Source organism: Oncorhynchus nerka, linkage group LG20 (assembly GCF_034236695.1).
Source record: "Oncorhynchus nerka isolate Pitt River linkage group LG20, Oner_Uvic_2.0, whole genome shotgun sequence".
Taxonomy (NCBI): domain Eukaryota; kingdom Metazoa; phylum Chordata; class Actinopteri; order Salmoniformes; family Salmonidae; genus Oncorhynchus; species Oncorhynchus nerka.
In genome coordinates, this window is record NC_088415.1 from 7,938,090 (window position 1) to 7,966,066 (window position 27,977).

At 41.7% G+C, this 27,977-nt stretch overlaps 29 non-coding genes across 29 annotated transcripts; all 29 read left to right on the plus strand.

Moving 5' to 3' along the window:
• The first annotated feature begins 681 nt into the window (after positions 1-681).
• On the plus strand, positions 682-757 carry trnat-ggu (transfer RNA threonine (anticodon GGU)). The gene has a single exon. It is a non-coding gene; the product is annotated as a tRNA-Thr (tRNA).
• An 857-nt stretch (positions 758-1,614) lies between these two features.
• Positions 1,615-1,688, plus strand: trnat-agu (transfer RNA threonine (anticodon AGU)). The gene has a single exon. It is a non-coding gene; the product is annotated as a tRNA-Thr (tRNA).
• A 273-nt stretch (positions 1,689-1,961) lies between these two features.
• On the plus strand, positions 1,962-2,033 carry trnah-gug (transfer RNA histidin (anticodon GUG)). Its single transcript has one exon. It is a non-coding gene; the product is annotated as a tRNA-His (tRNA).
• Positions 2,034-2,648: 615 nt separating this feature from the next.
• trnat-agu (transfer RNA threonine (anticodon AGU)) lies at positions 2,649-2,722 on the plus strand. The gene has a single exon. It is a non-coding gene; the product is annotated as a tRNA-Thr (tRNA).
• A 273-nt stretch (positions 2,723-2,995) lies between these two features.
• On the plus strand, positions 2,996-3,067 carry trnah-gug (transfer RNA histidin (anticodon GUG)). Its single transcript has one exon. It is a non-coding gene; the product is annotated as a tRNA-His (tRNA).
• A 510-nt stretch (positions 3,068-3,577) lies between these two features.
• On the plus strand, positions 3,578-3,651 carry trnat-agu (transfer RNA threonine (anticodon AGU)). The gene has a single exon. It is a non-coding gene; the product is annotated as a tRNA-Thr (tRNA).
• A 274-nt stretch (positions 3,652-3,925) lies between these two features.
• On the plus strand, positions 3,926-3,997 carry trnah-gug (transfer RNA histidin (anticodon GUG)). Its single transcript has one exon. It is a non-coding gene; the product is annotated as a tRNA-His (tRNA).
• Positions 3,998-4,586: 589 nt separating this feature from the next.
• Positions 4,587-4,660, plus strand: trnat-agu (transfer RNA threonine (anticodon AGU)). Its single transcript has one exon. It is a non-coding gene; the product is annotated as a tRNA-Thr (tRNA).
• A 274-nt stretch (positions 4,661-4,934) lies between these two features.
• On the plus strand, positions 4,935-5,006 carry trnah-gug (transfer RNA histidin (anticodon GUG)). Its single transcript has one exon. It is a non-coding gene; the product is annotated as a tRNA-His (tRNA).
• An 849-nt stretch (positions 5,007-5,855) lies between these two features.
• trnah-gug (transfer RNA histidin (anticodon GUG)) lies at positions 5,856-5,927 on the plus strand. Its single transcript has one exon. It is a non-coding gene; the product is annotated as a tRNA-His (tRNA).
• An 847-nt stretch (positions 5,928-6,774) lies between these two features.
• On the plus strand, positions 6,775-6,846 carry trnah-gug (transfer RNA histidin (anticodon GUG)). The gene has a single exon. It is a non-coding gene; the product is annotated as a tRNA-His (tRNA).
• Positions 6,847-7,415: 569 nt separating this feature from the next.
• trnat-agu (transfer RNA threonine (anticodon AGU)) lies at positions 7,416-7,489 on the plus strand. Its single transcript has one exon. It is a non-coding gene; the product is annotated as a tRNA-Thr (tRNA).
• A 273-nt stretch (positions 7,490-7,762) lies between these two features.
• Positions 7,763-7,834, plus strand: trnah-gug (transfer RNA histidin (anticodon GUG)). Its single transcript has one exon. It is a non-coding gene; the product is annotated as a tRNA-His (tRNA).
• Positions 7,835-8,344: 510 nt separating this feature from the next.
• trnat-agu (transfer RNA threonine (anticodon AGU)) lies at positions 8,345-8,418 on the plus strand. The gene has a single exon. It is a non-coding gene; the product is annotated as a tRNA-Thr (tRNA).
• Positions 8,419-8,689: 271 nt separating this feature from the next.
• On the plus strand, positions 8,690-8,761 carry trnah-gug (transfer RNA histidin (anticodon GUG)). Its single transcript has one exon. It is a non-coding gene; the product is annotated as a tRNA-His (tRNA).
• A 510-nt stretch (positions 8,762-9,271) lies between these two features.
• trnat-agu (transfer RNA threonine (anticodon AGU)) lies at positions 9,272-9,345 on the plus strand. Its single transcript has one exon. It is a non-coding gene; the product is annotated as a tRNA-Thr (tRNA).
• A 270-nt stretch (positions 9,346-9,615) lies between these two features.
• On the plus strand, positions 9,616-9,687 carry trnah-gug (transfer RNA histidin (anticodon GUG)). Its single transcript has one exon. It is a non-coding gene; the product is annotated as a tRNA-His (tRNA).
• Positions 9,688-10,195: 508 nt separating this feature from the next.
• trnat-agu (transfer RNA threonine (anticodon AGU)) lies at positions 10,196-10,269 on the plus strand. The gene has a single exon. It is a non-coding gene; the product is annotated as a tRNA-Thr (tRNA).
• Positions 10,270-11,123: 854 nt separating this feature from the next.
• trnat-agu (transfer RNA threonine (anticodon AGU)) lies at positions 11,124-11,197 on the plus strand. Its single transcript has one exon. It is a non-coding gene; the product is annotated as a tRNA-Thr (tRNA).
• An 808-nt stretch (positions 11,198-12,005) lies between these two features.
• trnat-agu (transfer RNA threonine (anticodon AGU)) lies at positions 12,006-12,079 on the plus strand. The gene has a single exon. It is a non-coding gene; the product is annotated as a tRNA-Thr (tRNA).
• Positions 12,080-12,353: 274 nt separating this feature from the next.
• trnah-gug (transfer RNA histidin (anticodon GUG)) lies at positions 12,354-12,425 on the plus strand. The gene has a single exon. It is a non-coding gene; the product is annotated as a tRNA-His (tRNA).
• Positions 12,426-18,746: 6,321 nt separating this feature from the next.
• trnat-agu (transfer RNA threonine (anticodon AGU)) lies at positions 18,747-18,820 on the plus strand. Its single transcript has one exon. It is a non-coding gene; the product is annotated as a tRNA-Thr (tRNA).
• Positions 18,821-19,093: 273 nt separating this feature from the next.
• trnah-gug (transfer RNA histidin (anticodon GUG)) lies at positions 19,094-19,165 on the plus strand. Its single transcript has one exon. It is a non-coding gene; the product is annotated as a tRNA-His (tRNA).
• Positions 19,166-19,688: 523 nt separating this feature from the next.
• trnat-agu (transfer RNA threonine (anticodon AGU)) lies at positions 19,689-19,762 on the plus strand. The gene has a single exon. It is a non-coding gene; the product is annotated as a tRNA-Thr (tRNA).
• An 869-nt stretch (positions 19,763-20,631) lies between these two features.
• Positions 20,632-20,705, plus strand: trnat-agu (transfer RNA threonine (anticodon AGU)). The gene has a single exon. It is a non-coding gene; the product is annotated as a tRNA-Thr (tRNA).
• Positions 20,706-21,559: 854 nt separating this feature from the next.
• On the plus strand, positions 21,560-21,633 carry trnat-agu (transfer RNA threonine (anticodon AGU)). Its single transcript has one exon. It is a non-coding gene; the product is annotated as a tRNA-Thr (tRNA).
• A 274-nt stretch (positions 21,634-21,907) lies between these two features.
• Positions 21,908-21,979, plus strand: trnah-gug (transfer RNA histidin (anticodon GUG)). The gene has a single exon. It is a non-coding gene; the product is annotated as a tRNA-His (tRNA).
• Positions 21,980-22,489: 510 nt separating this feature from the next.
• On the plus strand, positions 22,490-22,563 carry trnat-agu (transfer RNA threonine (anticodon AGU)). The gene has a single exon. It is a non-coding gene; the product is annotated as a tRNA-Thr (tRNA).
• Positions 22,564-22,837: 274 nt separating this feature from the next.
• trnah-gug (transfer RNA histidin (anticodon GUG)) lies at positions 22,838-22,909 on the plus strand. The gene has a single exon. It is a non-coding gene; the product is annotated as a tRNA-His (tRNA).
• The last annotated feature ends 5,068 nt before the right edge of the window (positions 22,910-27,977 follow it).

Genomic DNA, 27,977 nt, shown 5'->3' on the forward strand with positions numbered 1-27,977 from the left:
AGTGGTTAGTACTCTGCGTTGTGGCAGCAGCAACCCCGGTTCGAATCCGGGTCACGGCACTGCAATGTAATTTCAGAAGGGTTGTTTTTGAACAGGTTAAGACTTACTCTGAAAGCTAAGAAACTCACAACTCTGCCTTTTGAAAAGTTCCCCAGCATATCGTAGGTTAATTACTTACAGAACTGAGTCATCTGCTGTTTCAGAATGTTTTTTTCAAAGTTCCCAGCATATCGTAGGTTAATTACTTACACTTAACCACAGACATTTCTGCTGTTTCAGAGGTTTTTACCATTTTTAAGCTCTAGAGAAAAATGAGAAATGCAGTGTCCTCGAACGACCAACATTATGAAGAAATAGTGTATGATTCTGAATGTTTACTCATATTCTCGCGACCCACCTACATGTGTTAATAACTGCTTTGGGTCCCAAATCATAGTTTAAGAATCCATGTCAGAGGTTCTTGAGTTTATTCATCTCGAGACCCAAATGAAAAATGTACTGTCCTCGAATGACCAATATTAGTAAAGACAGACTTTCTTTTGCTGATTTTGCTAGACAGAGATGTTAAATTAATTAAGAATGAGTTTGGTTTGGTGAAAAAATATAGGTGGTTCTGTGGCTTATCTGTTAAAAAAAGAGCTGGCGGACTTTTGAGGTGCTGAGAAAAGTTTGGTTAACATGGGTGCTGTGGCTTAGTTGGTTAAAGTGCCTGTCTGGTGTAAACAGGAGATCCTGAGTTCAAATCTCAGCAGTACCTTTTCAAGCATTTTATTGTACACATTGGTGGAGAAGGTCAGAGGGGAGGGCACTCAGGTTTTCTCACCAATCGGTATAGAGAATTAGAGATGATGTGAGGAGGATGTAATTGAGATATTCCAATGTCACGGAAAAGGGCACTTTTTGAATGTGTAAAGCTCGACTGTTTCTTCACTTTATTCATTATCGAGACCAATATGAAAAGTGTTTAGCCAGCTTGTGCACATCACTTTCACAGCCTATGTAGGCTTTACAAATACACCTCTTGTAGCCAGCCGTGATCGTATAGTGGTTAGTACTCTGCGTTGTGGCTGCAGCAACCCCAGTTCGAATCCGGGTCACGGCACTGCACTGCAATGTAATTTCAGAAGGGTTGTTTTTGAACAGGTTAAGACTTACTCTGAAAGCTAAGAAACTCAGCAACTCTGCCTTTTGACAAAGTTCCCCAGCATATCGTAGGTTAATTACTTACACGAACTGAGTCATCTGCTGTTTCAGAGGTTTTTACCATTTTTAAGCTCTAGAGCCAAATGAGAAATGCAGTGTCCTCGAACGACCAACATTATGAAGAAATAGTGTATGATTCTGAACGTTTACTCATATCTCGCGACCCACCTATGACATGTTAATAACTGCTTTGGGTCCCAAATCATAGTTTAAGAATCCATGTCAGAGGTTTTTGAGTTTATTCATCTCGAGACCCAAATAAAAATGTACTGTCCTCGAATGACCAATATTAGTAAAAGACATCTCTTTTGTGATGTGATTTTGCTAGACAGAGATGTGGGTTAAATTAATGAGACTGGTTTGATAAAAATAGGTGTTGGTGTTCACATCTGCAAAATATATCTCTTTCATGGTGCTGTGGCTTAGTTGGTTAAAGTGCCTGTCTAGTAAACAGGAGATCCTGAGTTCAAATCTCAGCAGTACCTTTTCAAGCATTTTATTGTACACATTGGTGGAGAAGGTCAGAGGGGAGGGCACTCAGGTTTTCTCACCAATCGGATTAGAGAATTAGAGATGATGTGAGGAGGATGCAATTGAGATATTCCAATGTCACGGAAAAAGGGCACTTTTTTTGTGTAAAGCTCGACTGTTTCTTCACTTTATTCATTATCGAGACCAATATGAAAAGTGTTTAGCCAGCTTGTGCACATCACTTTCACAGCCTATGTAGGCTTTACAAAGCCACCTCTTTGTAGCCAGCCATGATCGTATAGTGGTTAGTACTCTGCGTTGTGGCCGCAGCAACCCCGGTTCGAATCCGGGTCACGGCACTGCAATGTAATTTCAGAAGGGTTGTTTTTTTGAACAGGTTAAGACTTACTCTGAAAGCTAAGAAACTCAGCAACTCTGCCTTTTGAAAGTTCCCCAGCATATCGTAGGTTAATTACTTACACGAACTGAGTCATCTGCTGTTTCAGAGGTTTTTACCATTTTTAAGCTCTAGAGCCAAATGAGAAATGCAGTGTCCTCGAACGACCAACATTATGAAGAAATAGTGTATGATTCTGAATGTTTACTCATATCTCGCGACCCACCTATGACATGTTAATAACTGCTTTGGGTCCCAAATCATAGTTTAAGAATCCATGTCAGAGGTTCTTGAGTTTATTCATCTCGAGACCCAAATGAAAAATGTACTGTCCTCGAATGACCAATATTAGTAAAAGACATCTCTTTTGTGATGTGATTTTGCTAGACAGAGATGTGGGTTAAATTAATGAGACTGGTTTGATAAAAATTGAATGAAAAATGACTGTCCTTTGAAAGACCAATATTAGTAAAAGACATCTCTTTTGTGATGTGATTTTGCTAACAGAGATGTGGGTTAAATTAATGAATAAAAATAGGTGTTGGTGTTCACATCTGCAAAATATATCTCTTTCATGGGTGCTGTGGCTTAGTTGGTTAAAGTGCCTGTCTAGTAAACAGGAGATCCTGAGTTCAAATCTCAGCAGTACCTTTTCAAGCATTTTATTGTACACATTGGTGGAGAAGGTCAGAGGGGAGGGCACTCAGGTTTTCTCACCAATCGGTTTAGAGAATTAGAGATGATGTGAGGAGGATGCAATTGAGATATTCCAATGTCACGGAAAAGGGCACTTTTTGAATGTGTAAAGCTCGACTGTTTCTTCACTTTATTCATTATCGAGACCAATATGAAAAGTGTTTAGCCAGCTTGTGCACATCACTTTCACAGCCTATGTAGGCTTTACAAAGCCACCTCTTGTAGCCAGCCATGATCGTATAGTGGTTAGTACTCTGCGTTGTGGCCGCAGCAACCCCGGTTCGAATCCGGGTCACGGCACTGCAATGAAATTTCAGAAGGCTTGTTTTCTGAACAGGTTAAGACTTACTCTGAAAGCTAAGAAACTCAGCAACTCTGCCTTTTGACAAAGTTCCCCAGCATATCGTAGGTTAATTACTTACACGAACTGAGTCATCTGCTCTTTCAGAGGTTTTTACCATTTTTAACCTCTAGAGCCAAATGAGAAATGCAGTGTCCTCGAACGACCAACATTATGAAGAAATAGTGTATGATTCTGAATGTTTACTCATATCTCGCGACCCACCTATGACATGTTAATAACTGCTTTGGGTCCCAAATCATAGTTTAAGAATCCATGTCAGAGGTTCTTGAGTTTATTCATCTCGAGACCCAAATGAAAAATGTACTGTCCTCGAATGACCAATATTAGTAAAAGACATCTCTTTTGTGATGTGATTTTGCTAGACAGAGATGTGGGTTAAATTAATGAGACTGGTTTGATAAAAATAGGTGTTGGTGTTCACATCTGCAAAATATATCTCTTTCATGGGTGCTGTGGCTTAGTTGGTTAAAGTGCCTGTCTAGTAAACAGGAGATCCTGAGTTCAAATCTCAGCAGTACCTTTTCAAGCATTTTATTGTACACATTGGTGGAGAAGGTCAGAGGAGAGGGCACTCAGGTTTTCTCACCAATCGGATTAGAGAATTAGAGATGATGTGAGGAGGATGCAATTGAGATATTCCAATGTCACGGAAAAAGGGCACTTTTTGAATGTGTAAAGCTCGACTGTTTCTTCACTTTATTCATTATCGAGACCAATATGAAAAGTGTTTAGCCAGCTTGTGCACATCACTTTCACAGCCTATGTAGGCTTTACAAAGCCACCTCTTGTAGCCAGCCATGATCGTATAGTGGTTAGTACTCTGCGTTGTGGCCGCAGCAACCCCGGTTCGAATCCGGGTCACGGCACTGCAATGTAATTTCAGAAGGGTTGTTTTTGAACAGGTTAAGACTTACTCTGAAAGCTAAGAAACTCAGCAACTCTGCCTTTTGACAAAGTTCCCCAGCATATCGTAGGTTAATTACTTACACGAACTGAGTCATCTGCTGTTTCAGAGGTTTTTACCATTTTTAAGCTCTAGAGCCAAATGAGAAATGCAGTGTCCTCGAACGACCAACATTATGAAGAAATAGTGTATGATTCTGAATGTTTACTCATATCTCGCGACCCACCTATGACATGTTAATAACTGCTTTGGGTCCCAAATCATAGTTTAAGAATCCATGTCAGAGGTTCTTGAGTTTATTCATCTCGAGACCCAAATGAAAAATGTACTGTCCTCGAATGACCAATATTAGTAAAAGACATCTCTTTTGTGATGTGATTTTGCTAGACAGAGATGTGGGTTAAATTAATGAGACTGGTTTGATAAAAATAGGTTTGTATGAAAGACCAATATTAGTAAAAGACATCTCTTTTGTGATGTGATTTTGTTTTAAATTAATGATTTGAAAAATAGGTGTGGTGTTCACATCTGCAAAATATATCTCTTTCATGGGTGCTGTGGCTTAGTTGGTTAAAGTGCCTGTCTAGTAAACAGGAGATCCTGAGTTCAAATCTCAGCAGTACCTTTTCAAGCATTTTATTGTACACATTGGTGGAGAAGGTCAGAGGGGAGGGCACTCAGGTTTTCTCACCAATCGGATTAGAGAATTAGAGATGATGTGAGGAGGATGCAATTGAGATATTCCAATGTCACGGAAAAAGGGCACTTTTTGAATGTGTAAAGCTCGACTGTTTCTTCACTTTATTCATTATCGAGACCAATATGAAAAGTGTTTAGCCAGCTTGTGCACATCACTTTCACAGCCTATGTAGGCTTTACAAAGCCACCTCTTGTAGCCAGCCATGATCGTATAGTGGTTAGTACTCTGCGTTGTGGCCGCAGCAACCCCGGTTCGAATCCGGGTCACGGCACTGCAATGTAATTTCAGAAGGGTTGTTTTTGAACAGGTTATTACTCTGAAAGCTAAAAACAGCAACAACTGCCTTTTGACAAAGTTCCCCAGCATATCGTAGGTTAATTACTTACACGAACTGAGTCATCTGCTGTTTCAGAGGTTTTTACCATTTTTAAGCTCTAGAGCCAAATGAGAAATGCAGTGTCCTCGAACGACCAACATTATGAAGAAATAGTGTATGATTCTGAATGTTTACTCATATCTCGCGACCCACCTATGACATGTTAATAACTGCTTTGGGTCCCAAATCATAGTTTAAGAATCCATGTCAGAGGTTCTTGAGTTTATTCATCTCGAGACCCAAATGAAAAATGTACTGTCCTCGAATGACCAATATTAGTAAAAGACATCTCTTTTGTGATGTGATTTTGCTAGACAGAGATGTGGGTTAAATTAATGAGACTGGTTTGATAAAAATAGGTGTTGGTGTTCACATCTGCAAAATATATCTCTTTCATGGGTGCTGTGGCTTAGTTGGTTAAAGTGCCTGTCAGTAAACAGGAGATCCTGAGTTCAAATCTCAGCAGTACCTTTTCAAGCATTTTATTGTACACATTGGTGGAGAAGGTCAGAGGGGAGGGCACTCAGGTTTTCTCACCAATCGGTTTAGAGAATTAGAGATGATGTGAGGAGGATGCAATTGAGATATTCCAATGTCACGGAAAAGGGCACTTTTTGAATGTGTAAAGCTCGACTGTTTCTTCACTTTATTCATTATCGAGACCAATATGAAAAGTGTTTAGCCAGCTTGTGCACATCACTTTCACAGCCTATGTAGGCTTTACAAAGCCACCTCTTGTAGCCAGCCATGATCGTATAGTGGTTAGTACTCTGCGTTGTGGCCGCAGCAACCCCGGTTCGAATCCGGGTCACGGCACTGCAATGTAATTTCAGAAGGGTTGTTTTTGAACAGGTTAAGACTTACTCTGAAAGCTAAGAAACTCAGCAACTCTGCCTTTTGACAAAGTTCCCCAGCATATCGTTTTAATTACTTACACGAACTGAGTCATCTGCTGTTTCAGAGGTTTTTACCATTTTTAAGCTCTAGAGCCAAATGAGAAATGCAGTGTCCTCGAACGACCAACATTATGAAGAAATAGTGTATGATTCTGAATGTTTACTCATATCTCGCGACCCACCTATGACATGTTAATAACTGCTTTGGGTCCCAAATCATAGTTTAAGAATCCATGTCAGAGGTTCTTGAGTTTATTCATCTCGAGACCCAAATGAAAAATGTACTGTCCTCGAATGACCAATATTAGTAAAAGACATCTCTTTTGTGATGTGATTTTGCTAGACAGAGATGTGGGTTAAATTAATGAGACTGGTTTGATAAAAATAGGTGTTGGTGTTCACATCTGCAAAATATATCTTTCTTGCTGTGGCTTAGTTGGTTAAAGTGCCTGTCTAGTAAACAGGAGATCCTGAGTTCAAATCTCAGCAGTACCTTTTCAAGCATTTTATTGTACACATTGGTGAGAAGGTCAGAGGGGAGGGCACTCAGGTTTTCTCACCAATCGGATTAGAGAATTAGAGATGATGTGAGGACGATGCAATTGAGATATTCCAATGTCACGGAAAAGGGCACTTTTTGAATGTGTAAAGCTCGACTGTTTCTTCACTTTATTCATTATCGAGACCAATATGAAAAGTGTTTAGCCAGCTTGTGCACATCACTTTCACAGCCTATGTAGGCTTTACAAAGCCACCTCTTGTAGCCAGCCATGATCGTATAGTGGTTAGTACTCTGCGTTGTGGCCGCAGCAACCCCGGTTCGAATCCGGGTCACGGCACTGCAATGTAATTTCAGAAGGGTTGTTTTTTGAACAGGTTAAGACTTACTCTGAAAGCTAAGAAACTCAGCAACTCTGCCTTTTGACAAAGTTCCCCAGCATATCGTAGGTTAATTACTTACACGAACTGAGTTCATCTGCTGTTTCAGAGGTTTTTACCATTTTTAAGCTCTAGAGCCAAATGAGAAATGCAGTGTCCTCGAACGACCAACATTATGAAGAAATGTGTATGATTCTGAATGTTTACTCATAATGATGATTCTGAATGTTTAGTGTATGATTCTGAATGTTTACTCATATTTGGGACCCACCTATGACATGTTAATAACTGCTTTGGGTCCCAAATCATAGTTTAAGAATCCATGTCAGAGGTTCTTGAGTTTATTCATCTCGAGACCCAAATGAAAAATGTACTGTCCTCGAATGACCAATATTAGTAAAAGACATCTCTTTTGTGATGTGATTTTGCTAGACAGAGATGTGGGTTAAATTAATGAGACTGGTTTGATAAAAATAGGTGTTGGTGTTCACATCTGCAAAATATAAAAATAGGTCTTCTGCAAAATATGGGTGCTGTGGCTTAGTTGGTTAAAGTGCCTGTCTAGTAAACAGGAGATCCTGAGTTCAAATCTCAGCAGTACCTTTTCAAGCATTTTTTGTACACATTGGTGGAGAAGGTCAGAGGGGAGGGCACTCAGGTTTTCTCACCAATCGGTTTAGAGAATTAGAGATGATGTGAGGAGGATGCAATTGAGATATTCCAATGTCACGGAAAAAGGGCACTTTTTGAATGTGTAAAGCTCGACTGTTTCTTCACTTTATTCATTATCGAGACCAATATGAAAAGTGTTTAGCCAGCTTGTGCACATCACTTTCACAGCCTATGTAGGCTTTACAAAGCCACCTCTTGTAGCCAGCCATGATCGTATAGTGGTTAGTACTCTGCGTTGTGGCCGCAGCAACCCCGGTTCGAATCCGGGTCACGGCACTGCAATGTAATTTCAGAAGGGTTGTTTTTGAACAGGTTAAGACTTACTCTGAAAGCTAAGAAACTCAGCAACTCTGCCTTTTGACAAAGTTCCCCAGCATATCGTAGGTTAATTACTTACACGAACTGAGTCATCTGCTGTTTCAGAGGTTTTTACCATTTTTAACCTCTAGAGCCAAATGAGAAATGCAGTGTCCTCGAACGACCAACATTATGAAGAAATAGTGTATGATTCTGAATGTTTACTCATATCTCGCGACCCATCTATGACATGTTAATAACTGCTTTGGGTCCCAAATCATAGTTTAAGAATCCATGTCAGAGGTTCTTGAGTTTATTCATCTCGAGACCCAAATGAAAAATGTACTGTCCTCGATTGACCAATAATAGTAAAAGACATCTCTTTTGTGATGTGATTTTGCTAGACAGAGATGTGGGTTAAATTAATGAGATTGGTTTGATTGAAATAGGTGTTGGTTCTTCACATCTGCAAAATATATGTCTTTCATGGGTGCTGTGGCTTAGTTGGTTAAAGTGCCTGTCTAGTAAACAGGAGATCCTGAGTTCAAATCTCAGCAGTACCTTTTCAAGCATTTTATTGTACACATTGGTGGAGAAGGTCAGAGGGGAGGGCACTCAGGTTTTCTCACCAATCGGTTTAGAGAAGAGATGATGTGAGGAGGATGCAATTGAGATATTCCAATGTCACGGAAAAAGGGCACTTTTTGAATGTGTAAAGCTCGACTGTTTCTTCACTTTATTCATTATCGAGACCAATATGAAAAGTGTTTAGCCAGCTTGTGCACATCACTTTCACAGCCTATGTAGGCTTTACAAAGACACCTCTTGTAGCCAGCCATGATCGTATAGTGGTTAGTACTCTGCGTTGTGGCCGCAGCAACCCCGGTTCGAATCCGGGTCACGGCACTGCAATGTAATTTCAGAAGGGTTGTTTTTTGAACAGGTTAAGACTTACTCTGAAAGCTAAGAAACTCAGCAACTCTGCCTTTTGACAAAGTTCCCCAGCATATCGTAGGTTAATTACTTACACGAACTGAGTCATCTGCTGTTTCAGAGGTTTTTACCATTTTTAAGCTCTAGAGCCAAATGAGAAATGCAGTGTCCTCGAACGACCAACATTATGAAGAAATAGTGTATGATTCTGAATGTTTACTCATATCTCGCGACCCACCTATGACATGTTAATAACTGCTTTGGGTCCCAAATCATAGTTTAAGAATCCATGTCAGAGGTTCTTGAGTTTATTCATCTCGAGACCCAAATGAAAAATGTACTGTCCTCGAATGACCAATATTAGTAAAAGACATCTCTTTTGTGATGTGATTTTGCTAGACAGAGATGTGGGTTAAATTAATGAGACTGGTTTGATAAAAATAGGTGTTGGTGTTCACATCTGCAAAATATATCTCTTTCATGGGTGCTGTGGCTTAGTTGGTTAAAGTGCCTGTCTAGTAAACAGGAGATCCTGAGTTCAAATCTCAGCAGTACCTTTTCAAGCATTTTATTGTACACATTGGTGGAGAAGGTCAGAGGGGAGGGCACTCAGGTTTTCTCACCAATCGGATTAGAGAATTAGAGATGATGTGAGGAGGAATTGAGATATTCCAATGTCACGGAAAAAGGGCACTTTTTGAATGTGTAAAGCTCGACTGTTTCTTCACTTTATTCATTATCGAGACCAATATGAAAAGTGTTTAGCCAGCTTGTGCACATCACTTTCACAGCCTATGTAGGCTTTACAAAGCCACCTCTTGTAGCCAGCCATGATCGTATAGTGGTTAGTACTCTGCGTTGTGGCCGCAGCAACCCCGGTTCGAATCCGGGTCACGGCACTGCAATGTAATTTCAGAAGGGTTGTTTTTTGAACAGGTTAAGACTTACTCTGAAAGCTAAGAAACTCAGCAACTCTGCCTTTTGACAAAGTTCCCCAGCATATCGTAGGTTAATTACTTACACGAACTGAGTCATCTGCTGTTTCAGAGGTTTTTACCATTTTTAAGCTCTAGAGCCAAATGAGAAATGCAGTGTCCTCGAACGACCAACATTATGAAGAAATAGTGTATGATTCTGAATGTTTACTCATATCTCGCGACCCACCTATGACATGTTAATAACTGCTTTGGGTCCCAAATCACCATAAGAATCCATGTCAGAGGTTCTTGAGTTTATTCATCTCGAGACCCAAATGAAAAATGTACTGTCCTCGAATGACCAATATTAGTAAAAGACATCTCTTTTGTGATGTGATTTTGCTAGACAGAGATGTGGGTTAAATTAATGAGATTGGTTTGATTGAAATAGGTGTTGGTTCTTCACATCTGCAAAATATATATCTTCATGGGTGCTGTGGCTTAGTTGGTTAAAGTGCCTGTCTAGTAAACAGGAGATCCTGAGTTCAAATCTCAGCAGTACCTTTTCAAGCATTTTATTGTACACATTGGTGGAGAAGGTCAGAGGGGAGGGCACTCAGGTTTTCTCACCAATCAGTTTAGAGAATTAGAGATGATGTGAGGAGGATGCAATTGAGATATTCCAATGTCACAGAAAAAGGGCACTTTTTGAATGTGTAAAGCTCGACTGTTTCTTCACTTTATTCATTATCGAGACCAATATGAAAAGTGTTTAGCCATGCACATCACTTTCACAGCCTATGTAGGCTTTACAAAGCCACCTCTTGTAGCCAGCCATGATCGTATAGTGGTTAGTACTCTGCGTTGTGGCTGCAGCAGCAACCCCGGTTCGAATCCGGGTCACGGCACTGCAATGTAATTTCAGAAGGGTTGTTTTTTGAACAGGTTAAGACTTACTCTGAAAGCTAAGAAACTCAGCAACTCTGCCTTTTGACAAAGTTCCCCAGCATATCGTAGGTTAATTACTTACACGAACTGAGTCATCTGCTGTTTCAGAGGTTTTTACCATTTTTAAGCTCTAGAGCCAAATGAGAAATGCAGTGTCCTCGAACGACCAACATTATGAAGAAATAGTGTATGATTCTGAATGTTTACTCATATCTCGCGACCCACCTATGATGACATGTTAATAACTGCTTTGGGTCCCAAATCATAGTTTAAGAATCCATGTCAGAGGTTCTTGAGTTTATTCATCTCGAGACCCAAATGAAAAATGTACTGTCGAATGACCAATATTAGTAAAAGACATCTCTTTTGTGATGTGATTTTGCTAGACAGAGATGTGGGTTAAATTAATGAGACTGGTTTGATAAAAATAGGTGTTGGTGTTCACATCTGCAAAATATATCTCTTTCATGGGTGCTGTGGCTTAGTTGGTTAAAGTGCCTGTCTAGTAAACAGGAGATCCTGAGTTCAAATCTCAGCAGTACCTTTTCAAGCATTTTATTGTACACATTGGTGGAGAAGGTCAGAGGGGAGGGCACTCAGGTTTTCTCACCAATCGGTTTAGAGAATTAGAGATGATGTGAGGAGGATGCAATTGAGATATTCCAATGTCACGGAAAAGGGCACTTTTTGAATGTAAAAAGCTCGACTGTTTCTTCACTTTATTCATTATCGAGACCAATATGAAAAGTGTTTAGCCAGCTTGTGCACATCACTTTCACAGCCTATGTAGGCTTTACAAAGCCACCTCTTGTAGCCAGCCATGATCGTATAGTGGTTAGTACTCTGCGTTGTGGCCGCAGAAACCCCGGGTCGAATCCGTGTCACGGCACTGCATTGTAATTTCAGAACGGCTGTTTTTTGAACAGGTTAAGACTTACTCTGAAAGCTAAGAAACTCAGCAACTCTGCCTTTTGACAAAGTCATCTGCTGTTTCAGAGGTTTTTACCATTTTTAAGCTCTAGAGCCAAATGAGAAATGCAGTGTCCTCGAACGACCAACATTATGAAGAAATAGTGTATGATTCTGAATGTTTACTCATATCTCGCGACCCACCTATGACATGTTAATAACTGCTTTGGGTCCCAAATCATAGTTTAAGAATCCATGTCAGAGGTTCTTGAGTTTATTCATCTCGAGACCCAAATGAAAAATGTACTGTCCTCGAATGACCAATATTAGTAAAAGACATCTCTTTTGTGATGTGATTTTGCTAGACAGAGATGTGGGTTAAATTAATGAGACTGGTTTGATAAAAATAGGTGGTATCATCTGCAAAATATATCTCTTTCATGGGTGCTGTGGCTTAGTTGGTTAAAGTGCCTGTCTAGTAAACAGGAGATCCTGAGTTCAAATCTCAGCAGTACCTTTTCAAGCATTTTATTGTACACATTGGTGGAGAAGGTCAGAGGGGAGGGCACTCAGGTTTTCTCACCAATCGGATTAGAGAATTAGAGATGATGTGAGGACGATGCAATTGAGATATTCCAATGTCACGGAAAAAGGGCACTTTTTGAATGTGTAAAGCTCGACTGTTTCTTCACTTTATTCATTATCGAGACCAATATGAAAAGTGTTTAGCCAGCTTGTGCACATCACTTTCACAGCCTATGTAGGCTTTACAAAGCCACCTCTTGTAGCCAGCCATGATCGTATAGTGGTTAGTACTCTGCGTTGTGGCCGCAGCAACCCCGGTTCGAATCCGGGTCACGGCACTGCAATGTAATTTCAGAAGGGTTGTTTTTTGAACAGGTTAAGACTTACTCTGAAAGCTAAGAAACTCAGCAACTCTGCCTTTTGACAAAGTTCCCCAGCATATCGTAGGTTAATTACTTACACGAACTGAGTCATCTGCTGTTTCAGAGGTTTTTACCATTTTTAAGCTCTAGAGCCAAATGAGAAATGCAGTGTCCTCGAACGACCAACATTATGAAGAAATAGTGTATGATTCTGAATGTTTACTCATATCTCGCGACCCACCTATGACATGTTAATAACTGCTTTGGGTCCCAAATCATAGTTTAAGAATCCATGTCAGAGGTTCTTGAGTTTATTCATCTCGAGACCCAAATGAAAAATGTACTGTCCTCGAATGACCAATATTAGTAAAAGACATCTCTTTTGTGATGTGATTTTGCTAGACAGAGATGTGGGTTAAATTAATGAGACTGGTTTGATAAAAATAGGTGTTGGTGTTCACATCTGCAAAATATATCTCTTTCATGGGTGCTGTGGCTTAGTTGGTTAAAGTGCCTGTCTAGTAAACGATCCTGAGTTCAAATCTCAGCAGTACCTTTTCAAGCATTTTATTGTACACATTGGTGGAGAAGGTCAGAGGGGAGGGCACTCAGGTTTTCTCACCAATCGGATTAGAGAATTAGAGATGATGTGAGGACGATGCAATTGAGATATTCCGATGTCACGGAAAAAGGGCACTTTTTGAATGTGTAAAGCTCGACTGTTTCTTCACTTTATTCATTATCGAGACCAATATGAAAAGTGTTTAGCCAGCTTGTGCACATCACTTTCACAGCCTATGTAGGCTTTACAAAGCCACCTCTTGTAGCCAGCCATGATCGTATAGTGGTTAGTACTCTGCGTTGTGGCTGCAGTAAGATATTGTTATCCACGTCGGCACCAACGATGTTAGGATGAAACAGTCAGAGATCACCAAGCGCAACATAGCTTCTGCGTGCATATCAGCTAGAAAGATGTGTCAGCATCGAGTAATTGTCTCTGGCCCCCTCCCAGTTAGGGGGAGTGATGAGCTCTACAGCAGAGTCTCACAACTCAATCGCTGGTTGAATACTGTTTTCTGCCCCTCCCAAAAGATAGAATTTGTAGATAATTGGCCCTCTTTCTGGGACTCACCCACAAACAGGACCAAGCCTGACCTGCTGAGGAGTGACGGACTCCATCCTAGCTGGAGGGGTGCTCTCATCTTATCTACCAACATAGACAGGGCTCTAACTCCTCTTGCTCCACAATGAAATAGGGTGCAGGCCAGGCAGCAGGCTGTTAGCCAGCCTGCCAGCATAGTGGAGTCTGCCACTAGCACAGTCAGTGTAGTCAGCTCAGCTATCACCATTGAGACCGTGTCTGTGCCTCGACCTAGGTTGGGCAAAACTAAACATGGCGGTGTTCGCCTTAGCAATCTCACTAGGATAAAGACCACCTCCATTCCTGTCATTACTGAAAGAGATCATGATACCTCACATCTCAAAATAGGGCTACTTAATGTTAGATCCCTTACTTCAAAGGCAATTAAGTCAATGAACTAATCACTGATCATAATCTTGATGTGATTGGCCTGACTGAAACATGGCTTAAGCCTGATGAATTTACTGTTTTAAATGAGGCCTCACCTCCTGGCTACACTAGTGACCATATCCCCCGTGCATCCCGCAAAGGCGGAGGTGTTGCTAACATTTACGATAGCAAATTTCAATTTACAAAAAAAAAAAAAAAGACGTTTTCGTCTTTTGAGCTTCTAGTCATGAAATCTATGCAGCCTACTCAATCACTTTTTATAGCTACTGTTTACAGGCCTCCTGGGCCATATACAGCGTTTCTCACTGAGTTCCCTGAATTCCTATCGGACCTTTGTAGTCATAGCAGATAATATTCTAATCTTTGGTGACTTTAATATTCACATGGAAAAGTCCACAGACCCACTCCAAAAGGCTTTCGGAGCCATCATCGACTCAGTGGGTTTTGTCCAACATGTCTCTGGACCCACTCACTGTCACAGTCATACGCTGGACCTAGTTTGTCCCATGGAATAAATGTTGTGGATCTTAATGTTTTTCCTCATAATCCTGGACTATCGGACCACCATTTTATTACGTTTGCAATTGCAACAAATAATCTGCTCAGACCCCAACCAAGGAACATCAAAAGTCGTGCTATAAATTCACAGACAACACAAAGATTCCTTGATGCCCTTCCAGACTCCCTCTGCCTACCCAAGGACGCCAGAGGACAAAAATCAGTTAACCACCTAACTGAGGATCTCAATTTAACCTTGGCAATACCCTAGATGCAGTTGCACCCCTAAAAACTAAAAAAATGTCTCATAAGAAACTAGCTCCCTGGTACACAGAAAATACCCGAGCTCTGAAGCAAGCTTCCAGAAAATTGGAACGGAAATGGCGCCACACCAAACTGGAAATCTTCCGACTAGCTTGGAAGGACGGTACCGTGCAGTACCGAAGAGCCCTTACTGCTGCTCGATCATCCTATTTTTCTAACTTAATTGAGGAAAATAAGAACAATCCGAAATTCCTTTTTGATACTGTCGCAAAGCTAACTAAAAAGCAGCATTCCCCAAGAGAGGATGACTTTCACTTTAGCAGTGATAAATTCATGAACTTCTTTGAGGAAAAGATTATGTTTATTAGAAAGCAAATTACAGACTCCTCTTTAAACCTGCGTATTCCTCCAAACCTCAGTTGTCCTGAGTCTGCACAACTCTGCCAGGACCTAGGATCAAGAGAGACGCTCAAGTGTTTTAGTACTATATCTCTTGACACAATGATGAAAATAATCATGGCCTCTAAAACTTCAAGCTGCATACTGGACCCTATTCCAACTAAACTACTGAAAGAGCTGCTTCCTGTGCTTGGCCCTCCTATGTTGAACATAATAAACGTCTCTCTATCCACTGGATGTGTACCAAACTCACTAAAAGTGGCAGTAATAAAGCCTCTCTTGAAAAAGCCAAACCTTGACCCAGAAAATATAAAAAACTATCGGCCTATATCGAATCTTCCATTCCTCTCAAAAATTTTAGAGAAGGCTGTTGCGCAGCAACTCACTGCCTTCCTGAAGACAAACAATGTATACGAAATGCTTCAGTCTGGTTTTAGACCCCATCATAGCACTGAGACGGCACTTGTGAAGGTGGTAAATGACATTTTAATGGCATCGGACCGAGGCTCTGCATCTGTCCTCGTGCTCCTAGACCTTAGTGCTGCTTTTGATACCATCGATCACCACATTCTTTTGGAGAGATTGGAAACCCAAATTGGTCTACACGGACATGTTCTGGCCTGGTTTAGATCTTATCTGTCGGAAAGATATCAGTTTGTCTCTGTGAATGGTTTGTCCTCTGACAAATCAACTGTAAATTTCGGTGTTCCTCAAGGTTCCGTTTTAGGACCACTATTGTTTTCACTATATATTTTACCTCTTGGGGATGTTATTCGAAAACATAATGTTAACTTTCACTGCTATGCGGATGACACACAGCTGTACATTTCAATGAAACATGGTGAAGCCCCAAAATTGCCCTCGCTAGAAGCATGTGTTTCAGACATAAGGAAGTGGATGGCTGCAAACTTTCTACTATTAAACTCGGACAAAACAGAGATGCTTGTTCTAGGTCCCAAGAAACAAAGAGATCTTCTGTTGAATCTGACAATTAATCTTAATGGTTGTACAGTCGTCTCAAATAAAACTGTGAAGGACCTCGGCGTTACTCTGGACCCTGATTTCTCTTTTGAAGAACATATCAAGACCATTTCGAGGACAGCTTTTTTCCATCTACGTAACATTGCAAAAATCAGAAACTTTCTGTCCAAAAATGATGCAGAAAAATTCATCCATGCTTTTGTCACTTCTAGGTTAGACTACTGCAATGCTCTATTTTCCGGCTACCCGGATAAAGCACTAAATAAACTTCAGTTAGTGCTAAATACGGCTGCTAGAATCCTGACTAGAACCCAAAAATGTGATCATATTACTCCAGTGCTAGCCTCTCTACACTGGCTTCCTGTCAAAGCAAGGGCTGATTTCAAGGTTTTACTGCTAACCTACAAAGCATTACATGGGCTTGCTCCTACCTATCTCTCTGATTTGGTCCTGCCGTACATACCTACACGTACGCTACGGTCACAAGACGCAGGCCTCCTAATTGTCCCTAGAATTTCTAAGCAAACAGCTGGAGGCAGGGCTTTCTCCTATAGAGCTCCATTTTTATGGAACGGTCTGCCTACCCATGTCAGAGACGCAAAAAATCTCAACCTTTAAGTCTTTACTGAAGACTCATCTCTTCAGTGGGTCATATGATTGAGTGTAGTCTGGCCCAGGAGTGGGAAGGTGAACGGAAAGGCTCTGGAGCAACGAACCGCCCTTGCTGTCTCTGCCTGGCCGGTTCCCCTCTTTCCACTGGGATTCTCTGCCTCTAACCCTATTACAGGGGCTGAGTCACTGGCTTACTGGGGCTCTCTCATGCCGTCCCTGGAGGGGGTGCAAGCAATGCAGGTGTAAAAGCATGGTGGCTAGGAAAAACTCCCTAGAAAGGCCAAAACCTAGGAAGAAACCTAGAGAGGAACCAGGCTATGTGGGGTGGCCAGTCCTCTTCTGGCTGTGCCGGGTAGAGATTATAACAGAACATGGCCAAGATGTTCAGAATGTTCATTGACCAGCATGGTCGAGATAATAATAAGGCAGAACAGTTGAAACTGGAGCAGCAGCAAGTCAGGTGGACTGGGGACAGCAAGGTCATCATGTCAGGTAGTCCTGGACCAAAAACCACAGTCCTGGGCTCAGACCCTCCTTTTTCAGCCTCCAAAGAGAAATTAGAGCAGTAGTTTATGTGGGGTGGCCAGTCCTCTTCTGGCTGTGCCATGGAGATTATGTTAGAACATGGCCAAGATGTTCAAATGTTCATAAATGTTGTACCAGCATGGTCGAATAATAGTAAGGCAGAACAGTTGAAACTGGAGCAGCAGCATGGCCAGGTGGACTGGGGACAGCAAGGAGTCATCATGTCGTAGTCCTGGAACATGGTCCTAGGGCCCAGGCCAGTTGAAACTGGAGCAGCACCATGGCCAGGTGGACTGGGGACTGCAAGGAGTCATCATGTCCGGTAGTCCTGGGGCATGGTCCTAGGGCTCAGGTCCTCAGAGATATTATGAGATTTTTTGAAAGAAAGAGATGAAGGGTTAAATTAATGAGAACTGGTTTGATAAAAATAGGTGTTGGTGTTCACATCTGCAAAATATATCACCTTTCATAGGGTGCTGTGGCTTAGTTATTAAAGTGACCTAGCCCCCAGGAGATCCTGAGTTCAAATCTCAGCAGTACATTTTCAAGCATTTTATTGTAGACATTGGTGGAGAAGGTCAGAGGAGACACTCAGGTTTTCTCCCAATCCGATTAGAGAATTAGAGATGATGGCCAAACAGCAATTGGATATTCCCCCACCCACTGTCACAAAGCACAGCACTTTTTGAATGTGTAAGGGATATCTTCAACTGTTTCTTCACTGAGACAAGGCATTATCTCCGAGACCAATATGCAAAAGTGTTTAGGGGGGCCAGACAGGCTGACCACAACAGTGAATTTCACAGCCTATGTAGGCTTTACAAAGCCACTCTTGTAGCCAGCCATGATCGTATAGTGTGGTTAGTACTCTGCGTCGTGGCTGCAGTAACCCCGGTTCGAATCTGGGTCACGGCACTGCAATGTAATTTCAGAAGGGTTGTTTTTTGAACAGGTTAAGACTTACTCTGAAAGCTAAGAAACTCAGCAACTCTGCCTTTTGACAAAGTTCCCCAGCATATCGTAGGTTAATTACTTACACGAACTGAGTCATCTGCTGTTTCAGAGGTTTTTACCATTTTTAAGCTCTAGAGCCAAATGAGAAATGCAGTGTCCTCGAACGACCAACATTATGAAGAAATAGTGTATGATTCTGAATGTTTACTCATATCTCGCGACCCACCTATGACATGTTAATAACTGCTTTGGGTCCCAAATCATAGTTTAAGAATCCATGTCAGAGGTTCTTGAGTTTATTGATGTCATAAGGTGAATGCACCAATTATAATCATCTCTGGAGACCCAAATGAAAAATGTACTGTCCTCGAATGACCAAATGAAAAATGTGCTGTCCTCGAATACCAATATTAGTAAAAGACATCTCTTTTGTGATGTGATTTTGCTAGACAGAGATGTGGGTTAAATTAATGAGACTGGTTTGATAAAAATAGGTGTTGGTGTTCACATCTGCAAAATATATCTCTTTCATGGGTGCTGTGGCTTAGTTGGTTAAAGTGCCTGTCTAGTAAACAGGAGATCCTGAGTTCAAATCTCAGCAGTACCTTTTCAAGCATTTTATTGTACACATTGGTGGAGAAGGTCAGAGGGGAGGGCACTCAGGTTTTCTCACCAATCGGTTTAGAGAATTAGAGATGATGTGAGGAGGATGCAATTGAGATATTCCAATGTCACGGAAAAGGGCACTTTTTGAATGTGTAAAGCTCGACTGTTTCTTCACTTTATTCATTATCGAGACCAATATGAAAAGTGTTTAGCCAGCTTGTGCACATCACTTTCACAGCCTATGTAGGCTTTACAAAGCCACCTCTTGTAGCCAGCCATGATCGTATAGTGGTTAGTACTCTGCGTTGTGGCCGCAGCAACCCCGGTTCGAATCCGGGTCACGGCACTGCAATGTAATTTCAGAAGGGTTGTTTTTTGAACAGGTTAAGACTTACTCTGAAAGCTAAGAAACTCAGCAACTCTGCCTTTTGACAAAGTTCCCCAGCATATCGTAGGTTAATTACTTACACGAACTGAGTCATCTGCTGTTTCAGAGGTTTTTACCATTTTTAAGCTCTAGAGCCAAATGAGAAATGCAGTGTCCTCGAACGACCAACATTATGAAGAAATAGTGTATGATTCTGAATGTTTACTCATATCTCGCGACCCACCTATGACATGTTAATAACTGCTTTGGGTCCCAAATCATAGTTTAAGAATCCATGTCAGAGGTTCTTGAGTTTATTCATCTCGAGAATCATCTCGAGACCCAAATGAAAAATGTGCTGTCCTCGAATGACCAATATTAGTAAAAGACATCTCTTTTGTGATGTGATTTTGCTAGACAGAGATGTGGGTTAAATTAATGAGATTGGTTTGATTGAAATAGGTGTTGGTTCTTCACATCTGCAAAATATATGTCTTTCATGGGTGCTGTGGCTTAGTTGGTTAAAGTGCCTGTCTAGTAAACAGGAGATCCTGAGTTCAAATCTCAGCAGTACCTTTTCAAGCATTTTATTGTACACATTGGTGGAGAAGGTCAGAGGGGAGGGCACTCAGGTTTTCTCACCAATCGGATTAGAGAATTAGAGATGATGTGAGGACGATGCAATTGAGATATTCCCATGTCACGGAAAAAGGGCACTTTTTGAATGTGTAAAGCTCGACTGTTTCTTCACTTTATTCATTATCGAGACCAATATGAAAAGTGTTTATGCTTCACTTTTTCAGCCAGCTTGTGCACATCACTTTCAAAGCCTATGTAGGCTTTACAAAAGCCACCTCTTGTAGCCAGCCATGATCGTATAGTGGTTAGTACTCTGTTGTGGCTGCAGCAACCCCGGTTCGAATCCGGGTCACGGCACTGCAATGACATTTCAGAAGGGTTGTTTTTTGAACAGGTTAAGACTTACTCTGAAAGCTAAGAAACTCAGCAACTCTGCCTTTTGACAAAGTTCCCCAGCATATCGTAGGTTAATTACTTACACGAACTGAGTCATCTGCTGTTTCAGAGGTTTTTACCATTTTTAAGCTCTAGAGCCAAATGAGAAATGCAGTGTCCTCGAACGACCAACATTATGAAGAAATAGTGTATGATTCTGAATGTTTACTCATATCTCGGACCCACCTATGACATGTTAATAACTGCTTTGGGTCCCAAATCATAGTTTAAGAATCCATGTCAGAGGTTCTTGAGTTTATTCATCTCGAGACCCAAATGAAAAATGTACTGTCCTCGAATGACCAATATTAGTAAAAGACATCTCTTTTGTGATGTGATTTTGCTAGACAGAGATGTGGGTTAAATTAATGAGACTGGTTTGATAAAAATAGGTGTTGGTGTTCACATCTGCAAAATATATCTCTTTCATGGGTGCTGTGGCTTAGTTGGTTAAAGTGCCTGTCTAGTAAACAGGAGATCCTGAGTTCAAATCTCAGCAGTACCTTTTCAAGCATTTTATTGTACACATTGGTGGAGAAGGTCAGAGGGGAGGGCACTCAGGTTTTCTCACCAATCGGTTTAGAGAATTAGAGATGATGTGAGGAGGATGCAATTGAGATATTCCAATGTCACGGAATAAGGGCACTTTTTGAATGTGTAAAGCTCGACTGTTTCTTCACTTTATTCATTATCGAGACCAATATGAAAAGTGTTTAGCCAGCTTGTGCACATCACTTTCACAGCCTATGTAGGCTTTACAAAGCCACCTCTTGTAGCCAGCCATGATCGTATAGTGGTTAGTACTCTGCGTTGTGGCCGCAGCAACCCGGTTCGAATCCGGGTCACGGCACTGCAATGTAATTTCAGAAGGGTTGTTTTTTGAACAGGTTAAGACTTACTCTGAAAGCTAAGAAACTCAGCAACTCTGCCTTTTGACAAAGTTCCCCAGCATATGGTAGGTTAATTACTTACACGAACTGAGTCATCTGCTGTTTCAGAGGTTTTTACCATTTTTAAGCTCTAGAGCCAAATGAGAAATGCAGTGTCCTCGAACGACCAACATTATGAAGAAATAGTGTATGATTCTGAATGTTTACTCATATCTCGCGACCCACCTATGACATGTTAATAACTGCTTTGGGTCCCAAATCATAGTTTAAGAATCCATGTCAGAGGTTCTTGAGTTTATTCATCTCGAGACCCAAATGAAAAGTGTACTGTCCTCGATTGACCAATAATAGTAAAAGACATCTCTTTTGTGATGTGATTTTGCTAGACAGAGATGTGGGTTAAATTAATGAGACTGGTTTGATAAAAATAGGTGTTGGTGTTTCACATCTGCAAAATATATCTTTCATGGGTGCTGTGGCTTAGTTGGTTAAAGTGCCTGTCTAGTAAACAGGAGATCCTGAGTTCAAATCTCAGCAGTACCTTTTCAAGCATTTTATTGTACACATTGGTGGAGAAGGTCAGAGGGGAGGGCACTCAGGTTTTCTCACCAATCGGTTTAGAGAATTAGAGATGATGTGAGGAGGATGCAATTGAGATATTCCAATGTCACGGAAAAAGGGCACTTTTTGAATGTGTAAAGCTCGACTGTTTCTTCACTTTATTCATTATCGAGACCAATATGAAAAGTGTTTAGCCAGCTTGTGCACATCACTTTCACAGCCTATGTAGGCTTTACAAAGCCACCTCTTGTAGCCAGCCGTGATCGTATAGTGGTTAGTACTCTGCGTTGTGGCCGCAGCAACCCCGGTTCGAATCCGGGTCACGGCACTGCAATGTAATTTCGGAAGGGTTGTATTTTGAACAGGTTAAGACTTACTCTGAAAGCTAAGAAACTCAGCAACTCTGCCTTTTGACAAAGTTCCCCAGCATATCGTAGGTTAATTACTTACACGAACTGAGTCATCTGCTGTTTCAGAGGTTTTTACCATTTTTAAGCTCTAGAGCCAAATGAGAAATGCAGTGTCCTCGAACGACCAACATTATGAAGAAATAGTGTATGATTCTGAATGTTTACTTTTATCTCGCGACCCACCTATGACATGTTAATAACTGCTTTGGGTCCCAAATCATAGTTTAAGAATCCATGTCAGAGGTTCTTGAGTTTATTCTTCTCGAGACCCAAATAAAAAATGTACTGTCCTGGAATGACCAATATTAGTAAAATACATCTCTTTTGTGATGTGATTTTGCTAGACAGAGATGTGGGTTAAATTAATGAGACTGGTTTGATAAAAATAGGTGTTGGTGTTCACATCTGCAAAATATATCTCTTTCATGGGTGCTGTGGCTTAGTTGGTTAAAGTGCCTGTCTAGTAAACAGGAGATCCTGAGTTCAAATCTCAGCAGTACCTTTTCAAGCATTTTATTGTACACATTGGTGGAGAAGGTCAGAGGGGAGGGCACTCAGGTTTTCTCACCAATCGGTTTAGAGAATTAGAGATGATGTGAGGAGGATGCAATTGAGATATTCCAATGTCACGGAATAAGGGCACTTTTTGAATGTGTAAAGCTCGACTGTTTCTTCACTTTATTCATTATCGAGACCAATATGAAAAGTGTTTAGCCAGCTTGTGCACATCACTTTCACAGCCTATGTAGGCTTTACAAAGCCACCTCTTGTAGCCAGCCGTGATCGTATAGTGGTTAGTACTCTGCGTTGTGGCCGCAGCAACCCCGGTTTGAATCCGGGTCACGGCACTGCAATGTATTCACAGAAGGGTTGTTTTTTAAACAGGTTAAGACTTACTCTAAAAGCTGAGAAACTCAACAACTCTGCCTTTTGACAAAGTTCCCGAGCATATCGTAGGTTAATTACTTACACGAACTGATTCATCTGCTGTTTCAGAGGTTTTTACCATATTTAAGCTCGAGAGCCAAATGAGAACGACCAACATTATTTATTTATTTATTTTATTTTTTATTTCACCTTTATTTAACCAGGTAGGCAAGTTGAGAACAAGTTCTCATTTACAATTGCGACCTGGCCAAGATAAAGCAAAGCAGTTCGACACATACAACGACACAGAGTTACACATGGAGTAAAACAAACATACAGTCAATAATACAGTATAAACAAGTCTATATACGATGTGAGCAAATTAGGTGAGATAAGGGAGTTAAAGGCAAAAAAAGGCCATGGTGGCAAAGTAAATACAACATAGCAAGTAAAACACTGGAATGGTAGATTTGCAATGGAAGAATGTGCAAAGTAGAAATAAAAATAATGGGGTGCAAAGGAGCAAAAATAAATAAATTAATTAAATACAGTAGGGAAAGAGGTAGTTGTTTGGGCTAAATTATAGGTGGGCAATGTACAGGTGCAGTAATCTGTGAGCTGCTCTGACAGTTGGTGCTTAAAGCTAGTGAGGGAGATAAGTGTTTCCAGTTTCAGAGATTTTTGTAGTTCGTTCCAGTCATTGGCAGCAGAGAACTGGAAGGAGAGGCTGCCAAAGAAAGAATTGGTTTTGGGGGTGACTAGAGAGATATACCTGCTGGAGCGTGTGCTACCGGTGGGAGATGCTATGGTGACCAGCGATCTGAGATATGGGGGGACTATACCTAGCAGGGTCTCGTAAATGACATGGAGCCAGTGGGTTTGGCGACGAGTATGAAGCGAGGGCCAGCCAACGAGAGCGTACAGGTCGCAATGGTGGGTAGTATATGGGGCTTTGGTGACAAAACGGATTGCACTGTGATAGACTGCATCCAATTTATTGAGTAGGGTATTGGAGGCTATTTTGTAAATGACATCGCCAATGTCGAGGATTGGTAGGATTGTCAGTTTTACAAGGGTATGTTTGGCAGCATGAGTGAAGGATGCTTTGTTGCGAAATAGGAAGCCAATTCTAGATTTAATTTTGGATTGGAGATGTTTGATATGGGTCTGGAAGGAGAGTTTACAGTCTAACCAGACACCTAAGTATTTGTAGTTGTCCACGTATTCTAAGTCAGAGCCGTCCAGAGTAGTGATGTTGGACAGGCGGGTAGGTGCAGGTAGCGATCGGTTGAAGAGCATGCATTTAGTTTTACTTGTATTTAAGAGCAATTGGAGGCCACGGAAGGAGAGTTGAATGGCATTGAAGCTTGCCTGGAGGGTTGTTAACATAGTGTCCAAAGAAGGGCCGGAAGTATACAGAATGGTGTCATTCTGCGTAGAGGTGGATCAGAGACTCACCAGCAGCAAGAGCGACCTCATTGATGTATATAGAGAAGAGAGTTGGTCCAAGAATTGAACCCTGTGGCACCCCCATAGAGACTGCCAGAGGTCCGGACAGCAGACCCTCCGATTTGAACCACTGAAATCTATCAGAGAAGTAGTTGGTGAACCAGGCGAGACAATCATTTGAGAAACCAAGGCTGTCGAGTCTGCCGATGAGGATGTGGTGATTGACAGAGTCGAAAGCCTTGGCCAGATCAATGAATACGGCTGCACAGTAATGTTTCTTATCGATGGCGGTTAAGATATCGTTTAGGACCTTGAGCGTGGCTAAGGTGCACCCATGAACCAGCTCTGAAACCAGATTGCATAGCAGAGAAGGTATGGTGAGATTCGAAATGGTTAGTAATCTGTTTGTTGACTTGGCTTTCGAAGACCTTAGAAAGGCATGGTAGGATAGATATAGGTCTATAGCAGTTTGGGTCAGAAGTGTCCCCCTTTGAAGAGGGGGATGACCGCAGCTGCTTTCCAATCTTTGGGAATCTCAGACGACACGAAAGAGAGGTTGAACAGGCTAGTAATAGGGGTGGCAATAATTTAGGCAGATCATTTTAGAAAGAAAGGGTCCAGATTGTCTAGCCCGGCTGATTTGTAGGGGTCCAGATTTTTCAGCTCTTTCAGAACATCAGCTGAACGGATTTGGGAGAAGGAGAAATGGGGAAGGCTTGTCGAGTTGCTGTTGGGGGTGCAGTGCTGTTGACCGGGGTAGGAGTAGCCAGGTGGAAAGCATGGCCAGCCGTAGAAAAATGCTTATTGAAATTCTCAAATATGGTGGATTTATCAGTGGTGACAGTGTTTCATATCTTCATGCAGTGGGCAGCTGGGAGGAGGTGTTCTTATTCTCCATGGACTTTACAGTGTCCCAGAACTTTTTGAGTTAGTGTTGCAGGAAGCAAATTTCTGCTTGAAAAAGCTAGCCTTGGCTTTTCTAACTGCCTGTGTATAATGGTTTCTAGCTTCCCTGAACGGCTGCATATCACGGGGGCTGTTCGATGCTAATGCAGAACGCCATAGGATGTTTTTGTGTTGGTTAAGGGCAGACAGTTCTGGGGAGAACCAAGGGCTATATCTGTTCCTGGTTCTAAATTTCTTGAATGGGGCATGTTTATTTATGATGGTTAGGAAGGCATTTAAAAAAAATATCCAGGCATCCTCTACTGACGGGATGAGATCAATATCCTGCCAGGATACCCCGGCCAGGTCGATTAGAAAGGCCTGCTCGCTGAAGTGTTTCAGGGAGCGTTTGACAGTGATGAGTGGAGGTCGTTTGACCGCTGACCCATTACGGATGCAGGCAATGAGGCAGTGATCGCTGAGATCTTGGTTGAAGACAGCAGAGGTGTATTTAGAGGACAAGTTGGTTAGGATGATATCTATGAGGGTGCCCGTGTTTAGGGCTTTGGGGAGGTACCTGGTAGGTTCATTGATAATTTGTGTGAGATTGAGGGCATCAAGTTTAGATTGTAGGATGGCTGGGGTGTTAAGCATGTTCCAGTTTAGGTCGCCTAGCAGCACGAGCTCTGAAGATAGATGGGGGCAATCAGTTCACATATGGTGTCCAGAGCACAGCTGGGGGCAGAGGGTGGTCTATAGCAGGCGGCAACGGTGAGTTTTTAGGTGGATTTTTAAAAGTAGAAGTTCAAATTGTTTGGGTACAGACCTGGATAGTAGGACAGAACTCTGCAGGCTGTCTTTGCAGTAGATTCCAACACCGCCCCTTTGGCAGTTCTATCTTGTCTGAAAATGTTGTAGTTTGGGATTAAAATTTCAGAATTTTTGGTGGTCTTCCTAAGCCAGGATTCAGACACAGCTAGAACATCCGGGTTGGTAGATTGTGCTAAAAGCAGTGAATAGAACAAACTTAGGAGGAGGCTTCTAATGTTAACATGCATGAAACCAAGGCTATTACGGTTACAGAAGTCGTCAAAAGAGAGCGCCTGGGGAATAGGAGGGAGCTAGGCACTGCAGGGCCTGGATTCACCTCTACATCGCCAGAGGAACAGAGGAGGAGTAGAATAATATTCCAATGGGTACGGCTAAAAGCAATAAGAATTGGTTGTCTAGAACGTCTGGAACAGAGAGTAAAAGGAGGTTTCTGGGGGCGATAAAATAGCATCAAGGTATAATGTACAGACAAAGGTATGGTAGGATGTGAATACAGTGGAGGTAAACCTAGGTATTGAGTGATGAAGAGAGAGATATTGTCTCTAGAAACATCATTGAAACCAGGAGATGTCATTGCATGTGTGGGTGGTGGAACTAATAGGTTGGATAAGGTATAGTGAGCAGGACTAGAGGATCTACAGTGAAATAAGCCAATAAACACTAACCAGAAGAGCAATGGTCAAGGCATATTGACATTAAGGAGAGGCATACTTAGTCGAGTGATCAAAATGGTCCAGTGAGTAGAGAGGTTGGTTGGGGGTCACAGCGATTTAGACAGCTAGCCAGGCCATCGGTAGCAAGCTAGCAAAGGATGGAGGTCTGTTATTAGCCACCTCTTGTGTTCCGTCAGTAGATTAGTGGGGTTCCGTGTGGTAGAGGGGATTAATCCAAATCACACAACAACAAAAAATAGATATAGTTATAGAGGCCCAAGAAGAAAAAATAAATAAAAATAAAAATAAAAATAAATAAATACATTGTCCGACTATCTATTCAGATAGCAGCCGATAAGACAGCTAACGGTTAGCGGGCCGCAGATGGGCGTTCAGGTAACGGCACGACGGAGGAGCCACCCGGATAACTCCTTCGGGTAGATAACGTCGGCAGTCCAGTTGTGAAGGCCCGGTGGAGCTCCGCGTAGGCAGTAAAACGGGTCCGGATAGGTGATTGTAGCCCAGGAGTGATTGATGGAACTCTTCAGCTGGCTAGCTCCGGAATAATTGATGTTTGCTCCGGAATCGACGAAAGCCGATAGTCACACGGATAGCAGCTAGCTAGCTGTGAGATCCAGGTATGAATGTCCAGAGTTAGCGGTTGAAATCCAGGGACATGGAGAGAAAAATTGGTCCGGTATGTTCCGTTCCGAGCCTCGCTGTGCCGTACAAAACTGGCGATAGATTTTCGAGCTAAATGATAACCACAAACCGTGGTTAGCTGAATACTAACGATTAGCCAGTAAAGAAGCTAACTAGCTTCTGATTAGCTTCTGATTAGCTTCTGGATTAGCTTCTGGATTAGCTTCTGGCTAGCTTCTGGCTAGCTCCTGGCTAGCTTCTGGCTAGTTTCTGGCTAGGTTATTGGAGGATTAAATAAACATAAATTGGTGAGGCGGGTTGCAGGAGAGTGTTTTGAAGATGAGTTTATGGAAAATTAAAACATGTATATAAAAAGGTATCTGGAAAAAGTTGTAAATATATATATATATACGGGACACGACAAGACGAGGACAAAAGACGTCTGAACTGCTATGCCATCTTGGAATAAATATGAATTATGAAGTGTATGAATTATGAATAGTGTATGATTCTGAATGTTTACTCATATCTCGCGACCCACCTATGACATGTTAACTTCTTGCGTCGAGCCATCCCGGATCCGGTATCG